The sequence below is a fragment of the Schistocerca nitens genome, chromosome 5, assembly GCF_023898315.1.
Source record: "Schistocerca nitens isolate TAMUIC-IGC-003100 chromosome 5, iqSchNite1.1, whole genome shotgun sequence".
Lineage (NCBI taxonomy): Eukaryota > Metazoa > Arthropoda > Insecta > Orthoptera > Acrididae > Schistocerca > Schistocerca nitens.
The window spans coordinates 346680935-346706834 of record NC_064618.1 but is presented as its reverse complement, the minus strand read 5'-3'; the positions used below and the strand labels follow the sequence as shown (position 1 = coordinate 346706834).

The window sequence follows — 25900 nt, the reverse complement described above, 5'->3', positions numbered from 1 at the left end:
TATAATGTATCAAACTTCTGTGATGGAGGCTTATATTCAATAGTGCATTTAAATATATGTTCAGATGCTATTATTAATCAAAATCATTCACAAACATAATAAAACCAATACCAGTTCACTACGCGACTGTTGACCACTGAACTTGTAAGCAATTTGAAACAGACTACAGTCGACACGAAGTTTTCAGTACGATGAGTACTTGGGAGATAACAGCCAACTTATCGCACCCTAGCTAATCAGTTGGGGGCTCATAACATACCACTTTATGCTGGTTGGCAATTAATAATAGACTAGTAGATATGCGGCCATAAGTGTGCCCCATAATGTCAGTATTGGCTCTTAAGCAAGAAAGTTTGACAACCACTGGCTTAGGATGCTGAAAACGCTTTATTTCCTTGGCGTTTACTTGGTTGACAATCGTTGATAATAACATCATCAATTTAACCGTTATGTTAGTTTGTAGTTTGTAAGGGTGCTGACATCCGTCTGTAACCTACACTTTGGAAACTACTTGGCAGCAGCAAATTTCATGTTGCTTGGAGAAACGTGCAAACTCTGAGACACATTCCACGGGCACTTACGTTTCATGAACTCAAATGTGAAACTCCGTTGAGAAGACGACATTCTTCTCGCAAAAACACAGCCTAGCAATTTAGAGACATTTGTAGCTGACTACAGAACGACTCTGCTGCCACGAATGTACATTTTACGTAAAAACTACGAAGATAAGAGAAAATAGGGTTCGTGCAAAGACATGTAGATAGTTTATGGCTTGCGGAGTACGAACGTAGAAATATGTGTTCTGTAAATTTAGTAGTCATAACTGGAAGTGAAGTCATGAGCAATTGACTAACTTATAAACATGAAACGATCTAAAGTTCACACTTTGTAAGCATAAAGCGATCTAGAGTTCAGACCAGCACTGCACATATTAAAAATAAAAAAATAAAAATAAAAAATCGCAAAGAAACTGTGACATGCGTCTGGGATTAGAAAGCATTTGTTTGTTTCACAATTCAGTCTGATGGTTGTTTGGACTGGTTTTCTCAGCTCTGCTGTAAAATAGGCGTCTGTGGAAAAGCAACAACATAGTTCTCATGAAGTTCAGCTTGGTAATTTGTGGCAGGTTTCGCGATAATTTTGTCCCTCATCTATGAATCCAACCTCATCCTTTTTCTTTCTTTTTCTTCTTTTTCATATCACACCACGAAAAAAGACATTTAAAACCCGAATGATTTCCCGAAACATGTCATGCTGGTGATAAATTGTTATAGATTATTTAGAAGATGACAGGTGTTTTACGGATGCATAACGTGGTGAACCTGCAAGACATTTACACAATAATACGATACTGCAGTGCCTTTGTTATTCTGATTACGGCGCAGAGGTCCTTTGGACTAGTATGGGAATATATATAAAGGAGGTACGAGTACGGGTTGTAGACGCATGGCTGACGACATATGGAAGTTTGGATCTGGCCGTGCCGGCCGCAGTGGCTGAGCGCACCTAGGCGCTTCAGTCTGGTACCACGCGGCTGCTGCGGTGGCAGGTTCGAATCCTGCCTCGGGCATGGATGTGTGTGATGTCCTTAGGTTAGTTAGGTTTAAGTAGTCCCATAGTGCTTAGAGCCATTTGAACCATTTTGATCTGGCCGTGAGTCGTGTACGGAATCAGAATGATAAGGCGACCGCTCGCAATAAGCGCGAAATCCGTGTTCGAGTCCCGGTCCGGCACAAATTTTCGTTGCCATCATTCCATTCTACAGCTGATGGTCGTCCTCATTCGCAATTGCGAATTCATTTAACGTATTTCATAACGGCTGTAGTAGCCGCAGTGCGTGTCCCTTTGGACATGCATACATGTCCAGAGGATCTCTGCACCGTAATCAGAAAAACACAGGCACTGCAATTTCGTATTTATGTGGCGGTACCGGGCAAGCGCCTTTCAAGTACAACGTCTGACCTGTACGGGAATATACATAATGGATGCACGAGCACACGTCGTAGACACATGGTTGATGACATACGGAAGTTTGGGTCTGGCTGCGAGTCGTGCATGGATAGCAAAATGATCTGAACCATTTATAAAACAGTCTGATTTCTGCAGTCGTGCGGCTCGGACGTCTGTTTACGTCCCTGCCGAGGAGCTTCACGCGCACGCGGTTGTTTACTTCGTGTTACCGTTCGCTAGTGCTTGCATTTTCCAACTAGAATGGCTCATTCGTATCGACAATCTGCTATCAAGGTCAGCTTTAATAATGAATTTGCACGACCGAAGGCATATGAATTAGAACGATTTATACGTGAAGAAATTAAAACTGAACCACAAGATGTGATTGGCATCCACCTCTCTATCACAAGCAAAGTGGTTTACGTCAAACTGATCAACGACACAGTGTGTGACAAGATCGTAAGCGACCATAGAGATGGACTCACATTTAAACATTCTGACGGCTAGCCGGCCTTTGTGGCCAAGCGGTTCTAGGCGCTTAAGTCCGGAACCGCGCTGCTGCTATGGTCGCAGGTTCGAATCCTGCCTCGGGCATGGATGTGTGCGATGTCCTTAGGTTAGCGAGGTTTAATTAGTTCTCGGTCTAGGGGACTGATGACCTTAGATGTCAAGTCCCATAGTGCCCAGAGCCATTTTTTCTGACGGCCGTGTCGGAACGGTAGCTACTGATCATGCGGATCTTGGATTGAGAACTGTCAGAGTATATGAGCTACCATTTCAGGTTCCGGCTGAGATCGTGGTTAATGCACTACAACCCTATATTCTGGTACTTAGTCACATACCAGAAAAATGGTCTACCTTTACTACGTACCCAGTACAGAAGAATCCCGCTAATCCGAACCCCGGTAATCCGAACGTTCGGTTAATCCTAACATGAAAAATGTTAGTCTAAGTATGGAAAACTGCGCGGTAAACTGTTGTACATACACGCTAGACAGTACAGTGAACATGTACTAGAAAAATTGGCAAGAAAACATTAGGTTTAAACAATGCATAACAACGAAAAAAAAGCTGTCAAACTTACTAAAATACAGCGGTCATTTTTACTCTACTTTTTAGATGACAAAAACTCAGTAATTGTTTTTTGGCGTAATGAAGACAGTCTGTTATATGACCCACAGTTGCGCCATCGTCTCATAAACATCAAATCAGCCGGTGTAGCAGTGGGCTGTTGCTCCAGATAATGTAGCGTCACTGTGGGGCACCAGCTCTCCTTTGTCGCTTTCAGGCTCATTGCCACTTCCGTCACAGCAGTCCACCCACTTCTTCCTGGTCTTGTGTTACAGCAACACTAAATCGGAGTCAGTAAGGTTCTCAACACATGCTCCATCCGCTGCCATCCTCTCATCTACGTCTCCTTCACTAGCTTCTTCACATCCCGAGATTCTCTGTATCATTTGTAGTAGATTTTCCTATTCATTTTCATCTAGGTTGTCCTGAAATTCAAGAGATGTCCACACTTTTCTCCATGATTTTCTCAGACTACTTTCTGAAATATTCTGCCATGCCTCAGCGGCCCAATAAACAACATCCTTCACATTGGTCTTTTGTATTTTCTCCACTAAAGGAATGCTATCATCTTGGATCGGCATTCTTAAAAATTGTTTTCTGTAAGTTAGTTTTAATGTTTGCAGTACACCCTGGTCCATGGGCTGTAGAAGTGGTGTAACATTCGGCGGCAAAAACCAATTTCTCCAGCACATAATTCCTCAGTGCTGGGGTGAGATGGCGCGTTATCAATCAAAAGGATTGCACGGAGAGTCAAATGATTTTCCTTAGAAAACAGTCGAACAGAAGGAACAAACTGGCCGTGAAACCATTCTTTGAATAGCTTACCACCCATCCATGCTTTTCTCTGGTTGCGATAATATACGGGCAGGGACTTCATGTTGCAGTTTTTAAAAGCTCTGGGCCTAGCAGATTTGTCGATCAGCATTAAAGGCAGCCTGTGATTACCAGCAGCGTTGCCGCACGCTAATGAAGTCACACAATCTTTGCACTTTTTAAAACCAGGAGCATGGTCTTCCGCTTTTGATGCCAGGCTTTTTGTTGGCAATGCCCTAAAATTAAGGCCAGTATCGTCAGCGTTATAAATTTGTTGGGGAGAATACTTTCCCTCTCATCATTTTTTCGAACTCTCCCAAGTATTCCTTCGCTCCATCACAGTCAGAAGAAAGCTTCACTCCAGTAATTGTTAGCTGACGGATTCCATGACGTTTTGCGAATCTGTCCAACAGACCCGTACTCGCACTAAAAGACTCGTCACCATTCATTAACTTGTTCAGGTAAACAGCTTTCTCCTGAACCAGTGCTCCACTCAAAGGTGTTCTCCATTCTCTTTCTTGCGCAAACCAAAGGACAAGAGCTTCATCCGCTTTATCGTACTGGGACTACTTCAAAGTCTGCAGAATTTCGAGTGTTTCTCCCGAAGACGTTGCACAGGACTGTTCAAGTTTCACTCATTCTTCTTCCAATCACAAATGGTTGCTTTACCAACACCTAGTTCCATTGACAGTTTAGATACATTCTCACTATTGTCAATCCGCTTCAAAGCATTCAGTTTTTCTTTGAGAGGTAACGTTGTATGTCTCCGTTTACTCATGACGAAAATACGTACGCCACTACACCTGAACGAATACAACTATTACGCGTTCCAGCGATCGATAACTAACACAAACAAGCTCTTTGCAAGCCAACTGGCATTGCACTGACCTCAGACGCTACAAAGGTCTCAACAATGCCCAACAAGGGCAGGGAGTGAGTGAGCTATTGTTCCACACTTGTTGCCATTTGTTACCATAGTCTACCTACTTATCTGCTTGTTTTAGAAACTCGTCACCGTAATTCCGGCTAATCCGAACAAATCGGTAATCCGAACAAATCGGTAATCCGAACAAGGTCCGGTCCGAATTAGTTCGGATTAACGGGAGTCTACTGTACTTAATGGTGTACGACAAGTACGGATCAAGCTATCAAAACATGTTCAAATGTGTGTGAATTCCTAAGGGACCAAACTGTTGAGGTCATCGGTCCCTAGATTTACACACTACTTAAACTTATGCCAAGAACAACACACACACCCATGCCCGAGGGAGGACTAACCACCGGCGGGAGGGGCCGCGCAATCCGTGACATGGCGCCTCTAACCGCGCGGCCACTCCGGGCCGCTATCAAAACATGTGCCATCTTATCCCACAACTGGAGACTGCAGAGCGATAGTCATTTACGATGGTCAGCCGAAAACGTGCTCAGGTTGTGGTCAGGAAGGCCACGTTCGCTCAGCCTGTCTCCAACGAAGAACTGCACAAATACCGACAGGTGACGCTGTAGCAACACACATGGCGACATCTCTCCCTCTCACATATGCATATGTGTTCTGGAAGGACACCCCACCGAACAGTGACAGCGCCCAACAGCTGAACAGGACAGTCGAAAATCCGACGACGGCGGATGACGCGGGCATGGTGGCGGCGGCGACGCCCCCCCACCGAGCAGCACCGACCGACACCACCAGTACAGAGATCGGATGAGCGAATAGTCATCGTCAATAGAATAGTGTCAGACTGCAGTGGCGACAGAGACACTCGCCCACATTCGGAAACAGAAAAGCACACGCATAAGCACTGGTCTCCGAAATGGCGCAAGAAACGACATCTAGCCCCGTCGGACGACTCCTTAATACGTATGCAGGGTGACGATCATGAAACGACGAGGAAGACGGCCACCTTACAGAGGGTCCCGAGACCCCTCATCAAAAACACCACCGTCTCGACAGCAGCATACGTCAAGAGCGACCTGAAAAACTTGACAATGCACAGCAACGAGCTGTCCACTGCCAATCCCAGGTAGTAGAAGGTGAGCCACAGAGAGACCGTGCTGGCGAGTCACGGCTGACGGAAAACTTGTCCCAAGGAGACCTGGCTCATGACTGGGAAGCGGACCCACCGACAGTGGTAACAGGCGACACGGCGAGTGCGGCGCCCCTCTAAAGTTCAACTTATAACTTTCGACGGCGGGCAGGACGGGGTCACGTAACGTGCCAGTACAGCAGACGCTTACGCTCCCATGGCCGATATACATGCTACGGAACTAAGACAAGCATATCGGCCTGTTTCTATGAGTATCAGTAACATACGGTCGCAGATTAAGATGTCCTTACTCAAAGACATCCTTCAAGCAGCGGACATCGGCATTGTCCACCTACAAAAAGTATACGTCGACGAATATCCTACATATCAGACGCCTCCGAAACTGACAGCAGCATAACAACACTTCTTAAAGAAGCCATCGCGGCAGAGGATGTACTGTACCTACCGTTGGCACGGGGATTAGCAATGACAGTACTCGACGTACGTCTCAACACCTATGCACCGTCCGGTACAGAAAGGAGGTGAGAGCGTTAAACGAAATTGCCCAGCTCTTCCAAGGTCGACACGACCAATTCATCCTAAGCAGCGATTTTAATTGTGTACTTGCACCAAAAGACCAATTTCCTCATTGTACCCCCTGCCCAGAATTATGAATGTTGGTGCCGAGTATGCATCTGGTTAGCATCTGGGAGCATGTCCATGGCCTCCGTCCTGGATACACATGTACAAGTAATTCTGCTAGCCATCTCCACCGAACGTGTGCTACATGCAATCTTAACACTGACGTCCTGGAAGCGGAGCTGTGGCCTACAGCGTATACCGATCATACAACATTAATATGTACAATCTCCCTCCGGAGGCAGCAAGTGTGGCGTAGCCGCGGTCCTTGGAAAATGAACGTCGCCCACCTGCGGGATCCAGATTGTCGAGACGAGACCTTGCGAACGACGCCTTCGGTCGTATCCCACGACCCTAAGTTGGTGGATGGGTTGTGCCAAACCAGCGCTGCGACGTGCAGTGATGACATACGGTCGTGAGGAGGCAGTGTGGCGATGTCAGACAGTGGACTTCTATTTCACGGTGCTGCGGGAATGCGCAAAACAAATGCATTCTCCGGAGCGGCAAGAGACAGTACAACGAGCAAAGGCCAAAATTCTATCCATCACGTGACGCCACCTCGAAGGTACGGTGGACAGGGCGCGTACACCAGATCAGGTTGCAGGAGAACGCCCGTCGATGTATCACATGACGAAGAGCCCTAGTACATGCCGTGGACACGGATGATGGCATACACCTAACATCGCAACAAGAAATAGGCAGTGCCTTTGTAGAACAATACACTCAACTTTACGCCATAATGGACATCGATATGGCGGCCATGAACGAAGTTACACATACGATTTTCGGCACTATTGAACCAGAGGCAGAAGCACAACTGATGGAGGAGATCACAGAGGAGGAAGTGACGGTGACCATTTAGTAGGAGAGCGGTGAACTAATCGCCAGGACCACATGGCGTCCCTCTGGAATTCTACAGGACCTTTAGCTATGTGATAGCACCACGATGGACTACTATCTGCCCCGAATTAATGTCTGCTAACGTGCGCTTACCGGCGGCTTTTGTGGAGGTGCTGGTTATCCCGATACACAAACCCTCGGGTGGTACACGGATACGGGACTACCTACCACTGACGCTCCTCAACTGCGACTTTAAAATATTCACTAGATTATTAGTAGCACGCCTTCGAAGTGTACTGTGCCAAGCACTCTCACTCGATCAAACTTCGTTCGGTGGAGATACCAACATCCAGACGGCGCTTGTTGAATATCGCCATTTGATCACCGTAGCAAAGACGTGCCGTCTCCGTGCAGCACTAGCGTCAATAGATTTTGATCGAGGCTTTGATAGAGTAAGTCATAACTGTCTTGCAGAAGCCCTGACACACATGCGATTTCCACGACCATTTATCGCTGTCGTGATGCGGTTACTCAGCAATGATTCCTGCAAACTGTTCGTCAATGGACGTTCAACAAAATCTCTCCTCATAACGAGATCGGCCTAACAAGAGTCTCCCTTATCAACGACATTATAAGCACTGGCTCTCGAAACCGCTTGACAGGACTGAATTTGCGAGGACTCACATTTACATGCAAGTCGTATGCGAATGATCTGGTGCTGATAGTACGGAATGAAAACGATATGAATGTGGCTTCAGATTGGATACGAAAATATTGAACGGCCACTGGCAGCCGTATAAATATGGACAAGTCTGTAGCGATGAATACTGGTGTTGGACTAACGGTAGAATATATAACACCCTTACGGCTCATGGATACCATGAAATGTCTAGGTATTGTTTTTACCAACGACATATGTCGCACAGCAGCGTACAACTACAAGAGACTATTACAGTCAATCCGGACAGGCATTAGAGGAAACATCAAACGGGCATTAGACATGATCCAGCTGGACACAAATGTGAACACCTACCTGGCGCCACGAATTCCGCATTTTGCCTAAGTACTTCCATGCCGGTGACCATAGAACGACGAATACAGGCGGCGTTCGGTTCCTTCGTGAGTGCAGGTCTGCTGTTTAAAGTAAGATACGACGCCCGTACCCTCCCTCTTAGTAGGGGTGGAATTGGTCTTGCGCATATTCGTGATAGGGAGGTGGCATTATATATCAGCACAATATTAAAACTGTGGATACGACGTCAGATTTGTCTGACACGAATCTTAATAGAAGAACTAGCACCAGCTTCTTGACTGGCGCCAATGGCGGTCCAGCACGTTTCCCAGTTACTCCATCATACACGCACTTTTTTTTTATAGAGTACAGCTACGTTCAGACACCTCTGCCGGAAACCAGACCTGCAACGGCGCGTGACATCTATCGTATACTAACGATCGGACAAAACAGCAATCTTATTGAGAGGAAGCATCCACATAGCAATTGGCAAGTAGTATGGCGATCGATACAGCACGTTTCCTTAGACACAGAGACACGTGTAACATGGTACTTAACAGATAATGGTAAAAATGTCACCCGATCCAGACTCCATGCGATTCATACGACAGATTCACCATTGGGCCCTCAATGCCAAACTCTGGACAACGATGAATACCGCCTAATATGCGGCCCCTCGGCAGAAGTGTGGAGTTTGGCGACACAAATGATCGCTTTCTTTCTTCGAATGGGACTACACAACATTGGACCAGGGATTACATTCTTCCCGGACGGGACGTGCTACCCACCTACCAAAACTAATGCCGTAACGTGGCTTCGAGGCCAGATGGTGCTCTATTTGTTCAGAGATGGCCAAAAGAACGTAATGGACTTTTGGACCTTTTTACAGGAAATACATCTAAAGATCATGAACAATCCGAAATACCGGCTGTATTTCTCTGACTTCCCGTGAAGTGCATTTCAAGAGCCACCGCATAGCTGGAACGTCCAGGATAGGAGAAGTTAAATTACCGATGCGAAGAAAGAATGAACGAAAGAATCGGTGGATACCATATACTTACAAGAAGACCTACCCGGGTGACAGAATAGCGGGGGGAGATTGGAAATACGATTCTCCATTGCGATGTGTGTTTCTTTCTTTATGTATTGCGAGAATAATGTTCAGTTTACTAGCTTTCTAGCAATACACAAATATTATTAGTGGTATGACAAATAGTGGTTGTTACCGAAATTTAACTTCACTTAAATGTTGCATGTGAACCAGGATTTGCTTTAATTTGTGAAAGATATTCATTGGAATTTGAAGCCTAGTTGGAGCAGTATGTCTTTTTAAAGTAATTTTATTGTGTTTTCCATTTCTGACGCATGTGTACTTTTCTGAAGTTTACTACTTACTACGTAATTTTACTACTTACTACGTAATTTTACGTCAGTGTGGTCTATAGTTATTCTTTCAGTTATACACTACTGGCCATTAAAATTGATACACTAAGAAGAAATGCAGATGATAAACGGGTATTCATTGGACACATATACACTCCTGGAAATTGAAATAAGAACACCGTGAATTCATTGTCCCAGGAAGGGGAAACTTTATTGACACATTCCTGGGGTCAGATACATCACATGATCACACTGACAGAACCACAGGCACATAGACACAGGCAACAGAGCATGCACAATGTCGGCACTAGTACAGTGTATATCCACCTTTCGCAGCAATGCAGGCTGCTATTCTCCCATGGAGACGATCGTAGAGATGCTGGATGTAGTCCTGTGGAACGGCTTGCCATGCCATTTCCACCTGGCGCCTCAGTTGGACCAGCGTTCGTGCTGGACGTGCAGACCGCGTGAGACGACGCTTCATCCAGTCCCAAACATGCTCAATGGGGGACAGATCCGGAGATCTTGCTGGCCAGGGTAGTTGACTTACACCTTCTAGAGCACGTTGGGTGGCACGGGATACATGCGGACGTGCATTGTCCTGTTGGAACAGCAAGTTCCCTTGCCGGTCTAGGAATGGTAGAACGATGGGTTCGATGACGGTTTGGATGTACCGTGCACTATTCAGTGTCCCCTCGACGATCACCAGTGGTGTACGGCCAGTGTAGGAGATCGCTCCCCACACCATGATGCCGGGTGTTGGCTCTGTGTGCCTCGGTCGTATGCAGTCCTATTGTGGCGCTCACCTGCACGGCGCCAAACACGCATACGACCATCATTGGCACCAAGGCAGAAGCGACTCTCATCGCTGAAGACGACACGTCTCCATTCGTCCCTCCATTCACGCCTGTCGCGACACCACTGGAGGCGGGCTGCACGATGTTGGGGCGTGAGCGGAAGACGGCCTAACGATGTGCGGGACCGTAGCCCAGCTTCATGGAGACGGTTGCGAATGGTCCTCGCCGATACCCCAGGAGCAACAGTGTCCCTAATTTGCCGGGAAGTGGCGGTGCGGTCCCCTACGGCACTGCGTAGGATCCTACGGTCTTGGCGTGCATCCGTGCGTCGCTGCGGTCCGGTCCCAGGTCGACGGGCACGTGCACCTTCCGCCGACCACTGGCGACAACATCGATGTACTGTGGAGACCTCACGCCCCACGTGTTGAGCAATTCGGCGGTACGTCCACCCGGCCTCCCGCATGCCCACTATACGCCCTCGCTCAAAGTCCGTCAACTGCACATACGGTTCACGTCCACGCTGTCGCGGCATGCTACCAGTGTTAAAGACTGCGATGGAGCTCCGTATGCCACGGCAAACTGGCTGACACTGACGGCGGCGGTGCACAAATGCTGCGCAGCTAGCGCCATTCGACGGCCAACACCGCGGTTCCTGGTGTGTCCGCTGTGCCGTGCGTGTGATCATTGCTTGTACAGCCCTCTCGCAGTGTCCGGAGCAAGTATGGTGGGTCTGACACACCGGTGTCAATGTGTTCTTTTTTCCATTTCCAGGAGTGTATTATACTAGAACTGACATGTGATTACATTTTCACGCAATTTGGGTGCGTAGATCCTGAGAAATCAGGACCCAGAACAACCACCTCTGGCCGTAATAACGGCCTTGATACGCCTGGGCATTGAGTCAAACACGATACCACAGTTCATCAAGACTAGTGACTGGCGTATTGTGATGAGCCAGTTGCTCGGCCACCATTGACCAGACGTTTTCAGTTGGTGAAAAATCTGTGAATGTGCTGACCAGGGCAGCAGTCGAACATTTTCCGTATCCAGAAAGGCCCGTACAGGACCTGCAACATGCGGTCGTGCATTATCCTGCTGAAATGTAGGGTTTCGCAGGGATTGAATGAAGGGTAGAGTTACAGGTCGCAATACAACTGAAATGTAACGTCCACGGTTCAAAGTGCCGTCAATGCGAGCAAGACGTGACCGAGACGTGTAACCAATGGCACCCCACCATCACGCCGGGTGATACGCCAGTATGGCGATGACGAATACACGCTTCCAATGTGCGTTCACCGCGATGTCGCCAAACACGGATGCGACCATTATGATGCTGTAAACAGGACCTGGATTCATCCGAAAAAATGACGTTTTGCCATTCGTGCACCCAGATTCGTCGTTGAGTACACCATCGCTGGTGCTCCTGTCTGTGATGCAGCGTCAAGGGTAACCGCAGCCATGGTCTCCGAGCTGATAGTCCAAGCTGCTGCAAACATCGTCGAACTGTTCGTGCAGATGGTGGTTGTCATGCAAACGTCCCCATCTGTTGACTCAGGGATCGAGACGTGACTGCACGATCCGTTACAGCCATGCGGATAAGATGCTTGTCATCTCGACTGCTAGTGATATGAGGCCGTTGGGATCCAGCACGGCGTTCCGTATTACCCTCCTGAACCCACCAATTCCATATTCTGCTAACAGTCATTGGATCTCGACCAACGCGAGCAGCAATGTCGCGATACGATAAACCGCAATCGCGATAGGCTACAATCCGACCTTTATCAAAGTCGGAAACGTGATGGTACGCATATCTCCTCCTTACACGAGGCATCACAAGAACGTTACACCACGCAACGCCGGTCAACTGCTGTTTGTGTATGAGAAATCGCTTGGAAACCTTCCTCATGTCAGCACTTTGTAGGTGTCGCCAATGGCGCCAACCTTGTGTGAATGCTCTGTAAAGCTAATCATTTGCATATCACAGCATCTTTTTCCTGTCGGCTAAATTTCGTGTCTGTAGCACCTCGTCTTCGTGGTGTAGCAATGTTAATGGCCAGTAGTGTATTTATAGTGAAGTGTTGTAAGTGAGCATATGTGGATTTACATGCTCGTGTTGACGTGATGCCAAGAGTAGTGGGACGAAACTCACAAATGGAGTAACAGTAAAATCAGTTTGTTATTATTATTGATAACAAATGCCCACAGCCAGATCCGAGACAAGCCTGATCCTTTTCGTATGGCGCACAGGAATCGACTGATGCCATCCACACTATTGCTCTAGTTATAACGGATGAGGACTAGGAGGGAAGCTTAAATGTTTTTGATCCAGGGTAAAGGAAGTGGCAGAAGAAGATGGGGTGAAAGTCAACCCCATCTAGTACAGGCAGTGCCTCAGATGATAGGGCAGCCTTGAGGTGGAGGTGAGTTGTGTAAATTTGAATGAATCAGATGGATGCAAGTGTGTGGGCAGACCTGTGTGAGTGGGGGGGGGGGGGGGGGGAGAGTGGGGGTTGACCTTGAAAGTACCACATAGAAATTAGTGGACTCTCCTGGAGGTTCCTTGAATGTACCTTACATGTTTGTCTGAGGTGTAGCACGATACCTCCTCTCAAGTTTATCTATGAGGGGTGATCAAAAATTTCCGTTTGCGCGCGGTGCTGCGCCGTATATGAATCGTAGCGCGACTCTGACGAAAGTATATAAGCTCCGACATGTAGGCAAGGAATCAATGTGTCATCCATGTCTTTCCGACATCTATGCGATAAATGCAGAAACATGAGCTCTGGTGACATTATTACCAAATGTGTGCAAACAGGATCAACATGCTGTTATTCTTTTCTTTGCTCACGAAGGACAAACACTGGTAGACATCCACCGGTGAATGAACAATGTCTATTAGGCACCACCTCTATCGAAAGCTATCGTTGTGGAATGGTGTGCCAAGTTCTGTGCTGGTCGCAATTCAACAAAAGACAGCAGTCGATCTGGGAGGCCAGCCTCATCCATTACAGACTAGTGGGAGACTTCGAGCACCTGCCCTGTAGTCCTTACCTCTCCCCATGTGATAGTCATGCCTTTGGTTCCTTAAACAAGACCTTGAAGGGTCGACCATTCCTGTCGAATTAGGATGTGCAGCAGGTAGTTACGGCATTCTTCGTGTAGCAGGACACGGTGTTTTACCACATATGTGCCTTAAACCTGGCGCCTCAGTGGGATGATTGCCTCAGTGTTCACAGCGATTGAGCCTGATTGTCATACCGATTCTGGACTGTATGGCTTCCGAATGGAACCTTTTTAATTGCCCCTTGTAGTAAGCCCATTGTCTCAGCTCTAGCCTGATACCAGAAGTTGTTATCTTATCAGTTTATGGAATTACACCATTATTTTATCATCTCCTGGAATTACATCATTACTTCATCAGTTCTTGGACTAGACCGTTATATGAGCCAAACCATACACCAGATGGAACTAACGTTTACAAAGAATGACCAGTTTGTCTAACCTACAGGAGAGTGTCACAGAGATGATGAAAGAAATGAACTGGCACACACTCTAAGACAGAAGCAAACTACTTTCAGAAAGTCTATTAACAAAGTATCAAGAAACGTCTTTGAATTACGACTCAAGGAATATACAACAATTCTCTAGATACCGCTGCCATAGGGATTGTGATGATAAGGTTATGTTAGTTACAGCACAGTCAGAGGGATTTAGATAATCATTCTTCCCACGCTGCATACATGATTGAAATGGTGAAAAGCTCAAATAAATCATACAATGGGACGTACCCTGTGCCATGCACTTCACAATGATAGATGTACCTGTAGATGTTATAGTTCTCTTACAGTATTTCTGGATACTGGATACAAACATTTATTGTGAATTTTTATGTAAGGCTAACAGTCAGAGACGGAAGTATTGTCCTTCAAAAATATTACTCGAATCTGAAGCCAATACAAACTTTTATTTCATTATTAGAGGTTGCGTTAATGTACTAAGTGATATGCAAAAATGATCATGTTGATCCCCAGTCACATAATAGAATAACGTGTAAAAACTGATGTTTCTTATCATATCATAATAGAGTGGTGACGTCAAACATGAAAGAAAATTAACAGTGAAATGAATGCCTAATACACGAAATAAAGCATGTTAAATTGGCCTTAATTGTGATCGCAAGAATAAATACGACACAAGACCTGCTGTAGAGGTAGTATCAACAGATCTCACAAGCTCGCAGGTTGAGCTGAAGCTCGAGAATTAGACTGAATCGTAACTATGATATTTAATGTATTAAAGGCTGAGTTTACATTTGACCTCCTTTTGGTATGATACGGTAGTAGCTGTTCCGCAGTTTTTTGTGATTAAAACCCATAATATATTAATAACACTATGACACTTCATTGCGTCACGTCACTACCTAATCTTATATGAATATGTATGAAGCTGCCATGGAGCGGTCCATTAGCTACTGCTGGTCATAAGTACAGTGTTGTGACACAGAACTTATAGCAACATGCACGAAAAAGGACTGGAATACGAGCTAGCCATGCTCTGCGAAATCTACACGACACAGCAGTAATAGCCAGAGCTGGCAGGATGGTGTCGCCACATCAGAGCTGTAACTATGTTAAGATTTAGGCGACCGGGAGTCGGGAAATAGTGCAACAATTGCGCCCTGCAGCAGTATAAATAACTATGAATTTTGGGACAGATTCGTTCAGAGCCCAGCAGTACTATCACAACTCCAGGCTACACTAGACAACGTGATGACTACGTGCTGCCAGGTGCAGCTATGGGTTCAAGACTGGATTGGAGCAGCCACTTGCTGCACTAACTCCACCTTGGGGAACTTGGTGCAGCCGGCCTGAGTGGCCGAGCGGTTCTAGGTGCTACAGTCTGGAACCGCGTGACCGCTACGGTCGCAGGTTCGAATCCTGCCTCGGGCATGGATGTGTGTGATGTCCTTAGGTTAGTTAGGTTTAAGTATTCTAAGTTCTAGGGGACTGATGACCTCAGCAGTTAAGTCCCACAGTGCTCAGAGCCATTTGAACCATTTTTTTTTTTTTAACTTGGTGCCACAGTGCAGGGACCTGCAGTTTGCCAGACTCCTGTCAGGAGTCAGCGAGTGATGTCCTGTGCATACTAGTCATCCCCCATCTCTGTGGAAGATGAGATCCATGCCTGGGTCGCCAGGGCGCAGAAGTTCAACATTAGAAGTGAGTGGCAGCAAGAAGGAGGAGCCCACAGCTGTTAGGAGGACCTTGACCTACTCATTGTTTTCCGGCTCGCTGCTCAAGTCTGACATCAGCATCACAAGGTGTTGAACCAAGTATCATCCTGCTCGGGTGGAGGTCAGCTGCCCATTGACCATCATTGGCCTGCCACAGTCGAGTAGTGCATGCCACTTGTCATTGACAATGGGAAAGTGTTGTGGTGTTTTGTCAACCACCAGTCTGTCACTAGGCCCCACTGGCCCATCAGTCAGCCCCACTTTCATCCAGCCAAGCTGCTACAGAGCGATGCAAGTACAACAGATTAGTGTCAAGGAGAACTGATGTTGCTGCCAGTTGAAATTGGATGGTGTGCCACCACACAGTACGACATATGAGCTGCACCACACAATATCTTTGTTGTGGGTTGAGGAGAGTTAGTCTCGCAAAATTCACAGGAGAGCGTCTGTGAAGTTTGGAAGGAAGGTGATGACGAACTGGTGGAAGTAAAGCTGTGGCAACGTTTCGTGAGTCATGCTGGGGTAGCTCAGTCGGCAGAACACTAGCCTGCAAAGAGCAAATGTCCCAATTTCGAGTCTCGATCCAGCACATAGCTTGAGTTTGCTAGGAAGTTTCATATCAACACACTCTCCACTGTAGAGTGAAAAATTCAATCTGAAAACATCCCCCAGCCTGTGGCTAAGCTATGTTTTTGCAACGTCGCAACATTTTTTCATTGATGAGCGCTGGATTTGCAAGTTTTGCAGGAGAGCTTCTGTGAAGCCTGGAAAATAGGAAACAGCAACTGATGAAAATAAAACTGTGAGGAAGGGTAGCTCAGTCAGAGAGCACTCGCCCATGGACGACGAAGGTATGAAGTTTCAGTCTCAGTCCAGTACACAGTTTATTCTGCCAGGAAGTTTCATAACAGTGCATGCTCCACTGCAGAGATTAAAATTCGCTCCGTAGCATACAGCTTAACATACTTTGCAAAAGTGTCATGTAGTTCTACTACATTCTTAACTCCACCTCCAGATGAGGGAAAGGTCCCATGACACCTACTGATATAATTTGTAGTGGCTTTGGTGGTATTGTAGGATTTAACTGAGTATGACAGCATTTGTTTGTGCATTTTGCTTTCTGGCATATAAGACATGTTTAAGTAGCTGTTGTACTCATCTTCTCATGCTAAGAATGAAGCAATATAAATTAATCTTTCTGCTAGATATAGATGCACCATAGTGACCCCACACATTATGTGTACACCAAATTAATGCATCCTCATATGCATCTGGAATATAAATGCATCATGTGTCAGATGTGTATGGTTTATATAAAATAGAACATCATTCGGTATTGTTGTTTTAGTTTATTGGTAGGATTTTGTGGAAGTAATGTTCAACTTTATACCAATGCTGGTTAGAATTTTGTAAATCAGCTTCATTTCTTCACATATCTAAATAATACTGTCGGTATTTGCTATCCTTCATGAGTAGAGTGCAGTAGTCAGTAAATTGTTCCATAAGCGCTGTGTATTCTGGTAAATCCTGTAGTAGTCGTGACAGAGCATCTGTCATGACGTTCTCTTCTCCTGAAATGTGAATGACCTCAGAAATGAATTCTTGTAAAAACAAAGACCAATACTCTAATCATGTATGAAGTAATGATATAGAAAGCTTAACGGCTTAAGATCATAGTAAATTTTATTGTGTTTTTTTCATCTATATAATAACTGAATTTTTTGAAGGTCTATGCTACTGCTAGAATTTACACCTTGGTAACAGAGTAGGCATGTTCACATTCTGACTATTTGTAGCTAGCAAAAGTAATAACATGAATAAGAAGTATCCAAGCTCCTAGGCCAGAAAATGAGGCATCAGTCACTAGGCAGAATTCTTTGGTTCAAAAATGGTTCAAATGGCTCTGAGCGCTATGGGACTCAACTGCTGTGGTCATAAGTCCCCTAGAACTTAGAACTACTTAAACCTAACTAACCTAAGGACATCACACACATCCATGCCCGAGGCAGGATTCGAACCTGCGACCGTAGTGGTCGCGCGGTTCCAGACTGTAGCGCCTAGAACCGCTCGGCCACTCTGGCCGGCAATTCTTTGGTCATGGTTGAATGGTGCAAAATATTGCATTTAGCAAAAGCATCTTTTATCACATCAATATCTCTTTTACATTCACTTACCCACAGCCATGGTGTATTTTTCTTCAACAAACAGAACTGTAGAATGTAAAACCTGATTCAGCACAAACATACTAAAAAATGAAGACAAGCCAAAATCTGCTTTACGGTGTTTTTTCATGCTGGGATAAAGAAACACTATTATTGAATTGATTTTGTCTAGGTCTGTTCTTATTCCTGTAGATGAGCTTATGTGCCCAATATATTTAATTTTGACCCTCACAAATTGGACTTTTGCAGATATGCTGTAATCGCTGTTTCAGCAAATTGTGGAATATCTTTTCTAACAAATTTACATGTTCTTCCCAGGTGTGGGTGGCTGTTAATAAATCATCAACATATAATGTAACTGTCTAGTGGTGCAACCCCAAGTACCGTAATTAAGGCTGTAATGAATTCATGTTTAGATCAAATGGTAGTACACAAAATTGGTAATTTCATTCTCTAAAGATAAAAGCAGTATACTTTCTAGATTCTTAGTGAGACTTACCTGCCAGTAAGTATTCTGCCAGTATTCTGGTACGATATTTGACTCTACGGAATTTCTGTAAGTTTTCATCCAAGCTTTCAAGTCAGGTTCTTATGAGAATAATTATCTTGTTACTGGCCCTCACATCTAAAATTAGGTCAATGCTTCTATCAGGCTTTATCACAGTTAATAGTGGACTACAGTAAAGCAACATAGAAAGTTCAATTATTCTCCATGCAGTAATTTGTCTTATCTTATTTGTGACCCTTTTTGTCCATAGGAATGCATGTCATGACAATAGTTCTCATGGAGGCAAACTTAGAATTGATAGTGGTATATGTAGACAGTTCAAGGACTACTTAAATATTAGTACAAACTTCAATAATAATTCTTTTAATTCTACTCGTGAGTCAATAAGAGCAGACTCTGAGATTTTACCTTTGACTTGATTTTCAATGTTTTTAACCTGACTACACTGTGAGAGTGTAATTCTAATGTATGTTGTCCTTGTCTTAAGTAACTTTACACATGAGCCCTGGCAGTATTTACCTTGCTAGAGTTTCATTTTTATTCAATCTGTTACAATTTTCTGGCTATCGAAGTTTAAAAAACATTTACCTGATGATAAATCCGTTGTTGTAATCTTCTGTTGTAGGAAATCAGTACCAAGAATCCATTCTACTACCAATCCATGTGTAACTAGGAACAGGCGTTTTATCACTCCATTTCCTACTATAACCTACAGTAGAATTTACATCTTCACAGTATTGAATTTAACACCAATATCTCTGACGATTTTACTGTTTTTACTGGGTATGTGGGTACTTTTGCGACTACACAAATGTTATTGTACATACTGGACTATGTAATAATCATCATAGCACTTGTGTCTATTACAAGCATAGCCAGCATCTTCCCAACTACAGTATGTAAAGTGGCTTGGACAATCTCTTCATTTAGAACACAGCATTTAAAATAATCTATAGTTAGTTTCTTTCTGGTGTCTACATCATTATTGTAATGCAACAAATTAACCCAATTATAATCATTGCCCACGGGCTACTCCACAGCTTAATGTTTCTGGTTACATTTAATTTATTATTTTTAATATTGTCTGGCATGGTTGCTTAACTAGTTCACATTAAGAGTATAGTTTATTAGTAAAATTACATGTAAAATGTCTTGATTATTTTCCTGTTTGTGTAGGTATCATAATAATGGTTCAAATGGCTCTGAGCACTATGGGACTTAACAGCTGTGGTCATCAGTCCCCTAGAACTTAGAACTACTTAAACCTAACTAACCTAAGGACACCACACACATCCATGCTCGAGGCAGGATTCGAACCTGCGACCGTAGCAGTCGCGCGGTTCCGGACTGAGCGCCTAGAACCGCGAGACCACGGCGGCCGGCTATCATAATAATGGTATTGTCTTAGTCTGTGACAGTAATAACTTACTAGAGTCCTGTCACATTCCATATTTTTTAGACTAGGTGGACTGTGTTCCCTACAAGCTGAGTACAATGTAGCAGTGGCGTTATTGACAGTGGCACCAGACATGTTATCGTCTTTTGACATGTCACAACAACAAAACCTTAAGTGTAGCAGAGAGAGGAATGATCCACACCACAATTGCTGCTAGAATTATCATTAATGTTTACAAGAGCAGTAAACACCTTCAACTGTTTTTCTTTTTTAAGGCAAGAATCACGTAACAGAACTGAGTGTAACGGAAGTACTGCATCCACCTCATAGGACAAGTGTTTGGGTGACAGATCTGCTTGATTTGCTTTATTAGTATGGAATAAGTACTTCCACTGCATGTGGTTACAATACATGATCATGTGTCTAGTATGGTTTGTTTTGCATCAGATTGCTCCAATGTTACATTACTGATTTGTCTCACAAAATTATCATTATCTAGTGATTCTCGTAAATTTTCATCTAACATATTCTTAGAAAGGTCCGCTTCAGATCCCAAACCCTTTTCTGAAGTGATATTCTGAGATGAAAGTTCAATAGCTGGAGGCTGCACTATGTGTGTCAGTTCTGAATCTAACCGTTCATTACTATCAATTGACATTTCATTGGATACTATCTCTGGTTTGGATACCATAGTATCTGATTTAGTTTGCACTTGATATGCATCTCCCAACAAAACTATTTCAGTAGTTGATGTGCCGCCTTCTAATGACAAATATGTTACGTTAGTCTTTGTAGCATTTTATTTTAAAGAAAAATTTAATACAGTGGTGGTTCAGGTTGTTATTTTAGAAGGAATTCCAATGCAGAATTTATTTTATTTAGTTGAGATTTTGCTATGGGTAGTTGATCTTTCATTACAGAATGCAACAGTCTTGACTTTATCACCTTTGCTAAACCATGAACTATTTCGTAAGTCTGTCTGATATGCGGCTTGTGGTGCGATTAGCTATAGGACTGATTACTTCGCTTACGGCACGAAATAAGTCAGGAGCCGAAACGCCTACACCATCTATAGACGTTTCAGCGAATTTGTTCTCATTGGCGCTAAATTCTATTTCATGAAGCGTTACAGGTTCCATATTGGACAGTTTCACAATCCTTACCGTAACACATAAAATGGCTGGAATCATGTATGTGAAATCACGTAATCCAGACTAATATCAGCACACAAATAATTAATATTGTTGAACAGATATGTTCCTAAATACAACATTAGTGACAAGGGAAACTCCCTGTTCCACCCTCCTCATATTTAGTGGTAAGATAGCCCTGTGGACAGCCCGTCAAAAACTGAAAGAAGATCAAGCATGAAAACAGGAAGAAGGTGTACGTAACCATGAAAAAAGAGCAAAATAGAAACAGTGAACGGTGCATGCTTGACATGTGCAATATTGCGGAAACAGACACACCCGCGGCGTCGTGGTTAAGTGGTCATCGTCTTTAACTATAAAGCGGATGACACCCTTTCAAAACTCTCTCATGCGATTTATTTTATTTCATTTTTTTCACGGGATTATGAATTGTCCGTCCGGTCACTGAAATGTTCGTACTCTTTCTGTGGTCTTGTCAATTGTCATAGATGTACATTGGTTATTGAATAAGAGTTATATGGTAAGATTAGGTTACCGTCGCAAGCAAATGTGATGAATAGTGAGAGCAGACGAGGTACGATACAGACGTCTTACAGAAATGAAAACAACAAAGAATCGAGTGTGAACTGTCAACAAAGGATCGGGTGTGAACTACGTTACAACAAAGAAAGTCAAGAGTCAAAACTTCCAAAACGGAACACAACTTCAAAACCATATATTTTGACAGAGCACAGAGAAACTGTGTGATTGTGAAATAGTTGCGTTAATCTGTTGCAGCTTCTGTGACAAACTACTATGTTTTCATCATTTCGCTGGAAGTGATCACATTCACATTCATACGAACATCTAAATCGGGCGAGGAGGCATATCTCTTTCACTTAGCAGGCGTACAAATTAGGTGCGTCGGTAAGAAATTCCTATCATATGACACACGTACTGTCACTAACGCGTTTTCCGGCGGTGGATTCGGTTGACTTGTCATCAAACGTTTTCGGTTCCCGCTCGTAAGCTACATCCTTTCGGATAATAGAGTAGTTGTGCATCATCAACTGTCATTGTGGGTCCATTCGTTACATCACCGTGTTACAAACGGACGTTACACCACGACACAGACACAAATTTCAACACAGCGAACAGCAGGGGGGAAAAAAAAGAAAAATGGCGGGAGGGAGGATTGAACGCGACTCGCCCGTATGATAGTACACCACCGTGAGCATTATACCTCGACACCATTGCTCTTGCGCGTTGTTCTAGTCTATACTGTACTGGGTGTTCCATTTATCTGATGACCACCTGTGCGACGCAGCAGATGCTGAGCAACGAGCGCTCCGTTGCCCGGCAATCAGATGTCGTTTCGCCCATCTAATGCCGCGGCACTACATGACTACATCTAAAATACGAGCAAGTAAATTTTGTACTCACCCATGTCTTCTGTAATGGCCAAAATTTCTGAACTGCTGTCTACTAATAATTTACTTTGCAGACCACCTATACTTACGGCAACGGCAGCGTCTGTAACTGCTACGATGGGACGGTGCTCAACCTCTGCTGACAGATCGTTAATTATGTTACACCGATCAAAATCCGGTCTAACTACAGCAGTTTCGGTTTTACTCTTCCCTCCTATAAATACTGAAATTCCTTAAGCAGTCTGTCGTGAGGCGGAAATTCACAAATGCGCTGGGCTGCGAGTCTAAAAGATTAATTCCCTGGTTATCTAATCTTAAGTGTCATTCAGATTCTGAATTTTCCTCAAACTCAATCTTAAGATAGCGTCGCTTTCTTCTATCGGAACTCTCGCAGATGCTACTTTTTAGGCTTACACAAATTAGCCCGTTTGTTCTTCGTCATTATTTCCGTTTCTGCTACTTTGAACACCGTCGTTCCCACCCTTGTTGACACAACGAACATTTGTTGTTTACTGTTTCCGCTGCCATTGGTATTTGCTCTTCAAACTGTCTCGCGATCCCAAATTCGTCCCTGCCGCCGGACCTTTGTATTATTTCAGAGTTGTTGGCATGCCACGTGTGTTGGCCTCGCCTCCTGCAGTTCCATACACGCTGTTCTTTTATCTAATGACAATACACTCCAAGGCTACGCTTCCTCACGTTCTGTCAAACTAGTTCATAAGCCCTGCTAACTTCGCCTGCACGGGCTGTCCTGTGTTTAAGCACATTCTACATCTATTCCTCGCCAAATATTCGTTACCTAATGGGACCTCAGACCTCTCTGCCTCTGGCCGAACCCACACCGACACACTATTTAATTTCTACAACGTGCATTACCGAAAGGCGGGGTGTGTATGGATGGGAAAAACATACTGGTTAAAACCGATACCAGTGTTTTAGTTCTGAATGACCTGTAATTTTCGGTATTTGTTTGGTAGAAGTGTTTTTATATTGTTAACTAATACTTACTTTTACTTTACATGTGGCAAGGGCCTTATCGACCATACGCCAGCTCTATGAGCCTCTTCCACTTCTGCCTGTCCAATGCGCTGTTTGTCCAGTTGCTGCTGCTGTTCATCCTCGTTGTGTCCTCCCGAATGTTATTCCGCCATCTGATTCTGGGTCTTCCTCTTCCTCTCGTTCCTTCTATTGTTCTGCTGAATGCCATTCTACGTATTCTCTGTCATTCTTGCTATATGGCCTGCCCAATTCAACCTTCTCCTCTTGAGCACTTCGACGATGTTACGGTGTTTGTACAGCCCTTTTAATTCTTCATTTCTTCTTATTCTCCATTCCATGTTATTTTCGTCGTATACAGGTCCAAAAATTTTCCTTAGTACTTTTCTTTCGAATATTAACAGTTTTTCTTCATCTTTCTTTCTAAATATTGATGTTTCACATCCATATAACAACACAGATATAATGGTCGATTGATATAAGCGGATTTTGAAGTTACTGCTAAGTGATCTTTTTCTTAGAATTTTGATGAAACTAAAAACTGTCTTGTTTACTGTTGATAAACGGGCATATATTTCTATATCTGTTTTGTGGTTATTACTAAAAATACTTCTTAGGTACTTGAAGTGGTCAACAGTCTTGAAATTGAATCCATCTACAGTCAGAAGTGCATCTTTTATAGTTTTCTTACTTATGGGCAGGTATTCTGTCTTTTCTTCATTAACAAGTAATCCTATTTTCTCAGCAATTTTGTAGTAATTTTGCATCATTGTGATTAATTCTCTTTTGGAACTACTTATTAGTGCTACATCATCTGCATAGGCAAGTCTTGTAATGTTCACATCCTGTAGCTGGATCCCTTATGTACTGGTTTTAGAAAATTCTCTATCATTCTTCTCTAGGACAAGGTTAAATAAAATAGGTGAAATTGCATCCCCTTGTCTCAGTCCAGTGTACACCTTAAAATCTTCAGTTTCTCCTACTAGTGTTTTTATGCGACATAAAGTTTCATCGATACACATTTTAACTAATCTGATTAATTTTGATGGTATTTTAAATTTCAACTAATAACCCGACAAAAAAAAAAAACGAAATGTCAGTTAGCCATAGGAGAAGTCTAATTTTGTTTTTGTTTTAAATAAACCTTTTTCAAAGAATGAGGAATTTTTATTCGTAAATTGAGCGTTTCTTCGAAATCATGCACTACCATAGAAAATGAGAAAAGCGAATGCTATTTTAACAAAAATGTCGACAAAAAATGAGCAACACTTGGTACAAGAATTGGTAAAACATTGCAGAAACAATAACGTACCTGTTATCATGTGTTGTGGCATATTAGATGACACACGTGTACATGCAATGTGCAAGACTCGTCCGTCCCATCCAGTCTCTATGGTTATTTACCACTGTCGTCGTCGCACGTCAGTTGTATTACAGAACAGCACGATCCCTAGTCTGGAAGTATTTTACGAAGTGCGGTATCAATGAAGTTAAATGCTTCATTTGCTTTAAAGGATTGGAAACGGGAGAAGCCGCAACGAACTGTGACATAATATATGGAAAAAATTTATAAATTCATTCACATAGTAAAAACGGAAGGCAGCTGATCTACTGCCTGTGTCTACGTAACATGCCTTTATCTGCTTGTAACCTTTGAAAACGGACAAAAAACACAAAAAATAGACTTCTTCAACCTCAGTTTCCACTCCAAATAGTCGTATGATGTCTGATTACAACAAGATATTTTAGCAGCCTTCACTAGGAGAGTACTGGACATTTTTTTATCGTAGTCAATCATTTATAAATTTCCGAGAAAAGCAGCGAACGGTGGATGAACTTGGCTATTTTCCTGTTTAATTTAGTATGTTTATTTTATGTGTCTTGAAACTGAGGGTGTCAAAATTCTTCAATTTCATTTGATCTCTACGTTTAGTACAGCAAATAATAGGAATAAAAAACCGAAAATCAGCTATTTCAAAAGCCATTTATTTTAAGCAGTTTTAAAGTCAGGTTAAGCAGGCGTTGAAACAAAAATGTGTGTTCAAATGTGTGTGAGTTCCTAAGGGACCAAACTGCTGAGGTCAGCGGTCCCTAGACTTACACACTGCTTAACGAGACGGCCGCGCAGTCAGTGGCATGACGCCTCTAACCGCGCGGCCACTACGCACGGCTCAAAAAAAAAAAAAAAAAAAAAAACTGAAAACCGGTTGCTTCAGTGATAACCGCCACCATGTCCGCCGTAAAAAAAAAAAAAAATTCTTTGTCGTTGACTTAAATTAGAAACATACTTTTTAAAGAGAGACTGCTGTGTAAATAGGGTCCAGAACCTGAAAATACACTAAGTGATCATAACAATCATCGTATACCATAAGTGATCCAGGAAATCGAAACCAGTTTTCTTGCAAATGACAGCATGCTATGAGACACATGTGGTGTATGATAAATATTCGAAAATTTTTAGTTCACTGAGATATGGGAATGACTTGTTAGCAGCAGTGAGAGGTCGGCGACTCAGG

General features: G+C 43.7%; 1 protein-coding gene across 2 annotated transcripts in view; it reads right to left on the bottom strand.

The window, feature by feature from the left end:
- Positions 1-22642, bottom strand: part of LOC126259703 (TD and POZ domain-containing protein 5-like) — a 50199-nt gene extending 27557 nt beyond the window's left edge. The window contains exon 1 of one of the 2 annotated variants that reach the window (XM_049956675.1): positions 22468-22642. The gene's annotated coding sequence lies outside the window, so the exon portion shown is untranslated. The remainder of the gene's footprint in view (positions 1-22467) is intronic. The other variant, XM_049956674.1, reaches the window with a different exon arrangement.
- Between the last annotated feature and the right edge of the window lie 3258 nt (positions 22643-25900).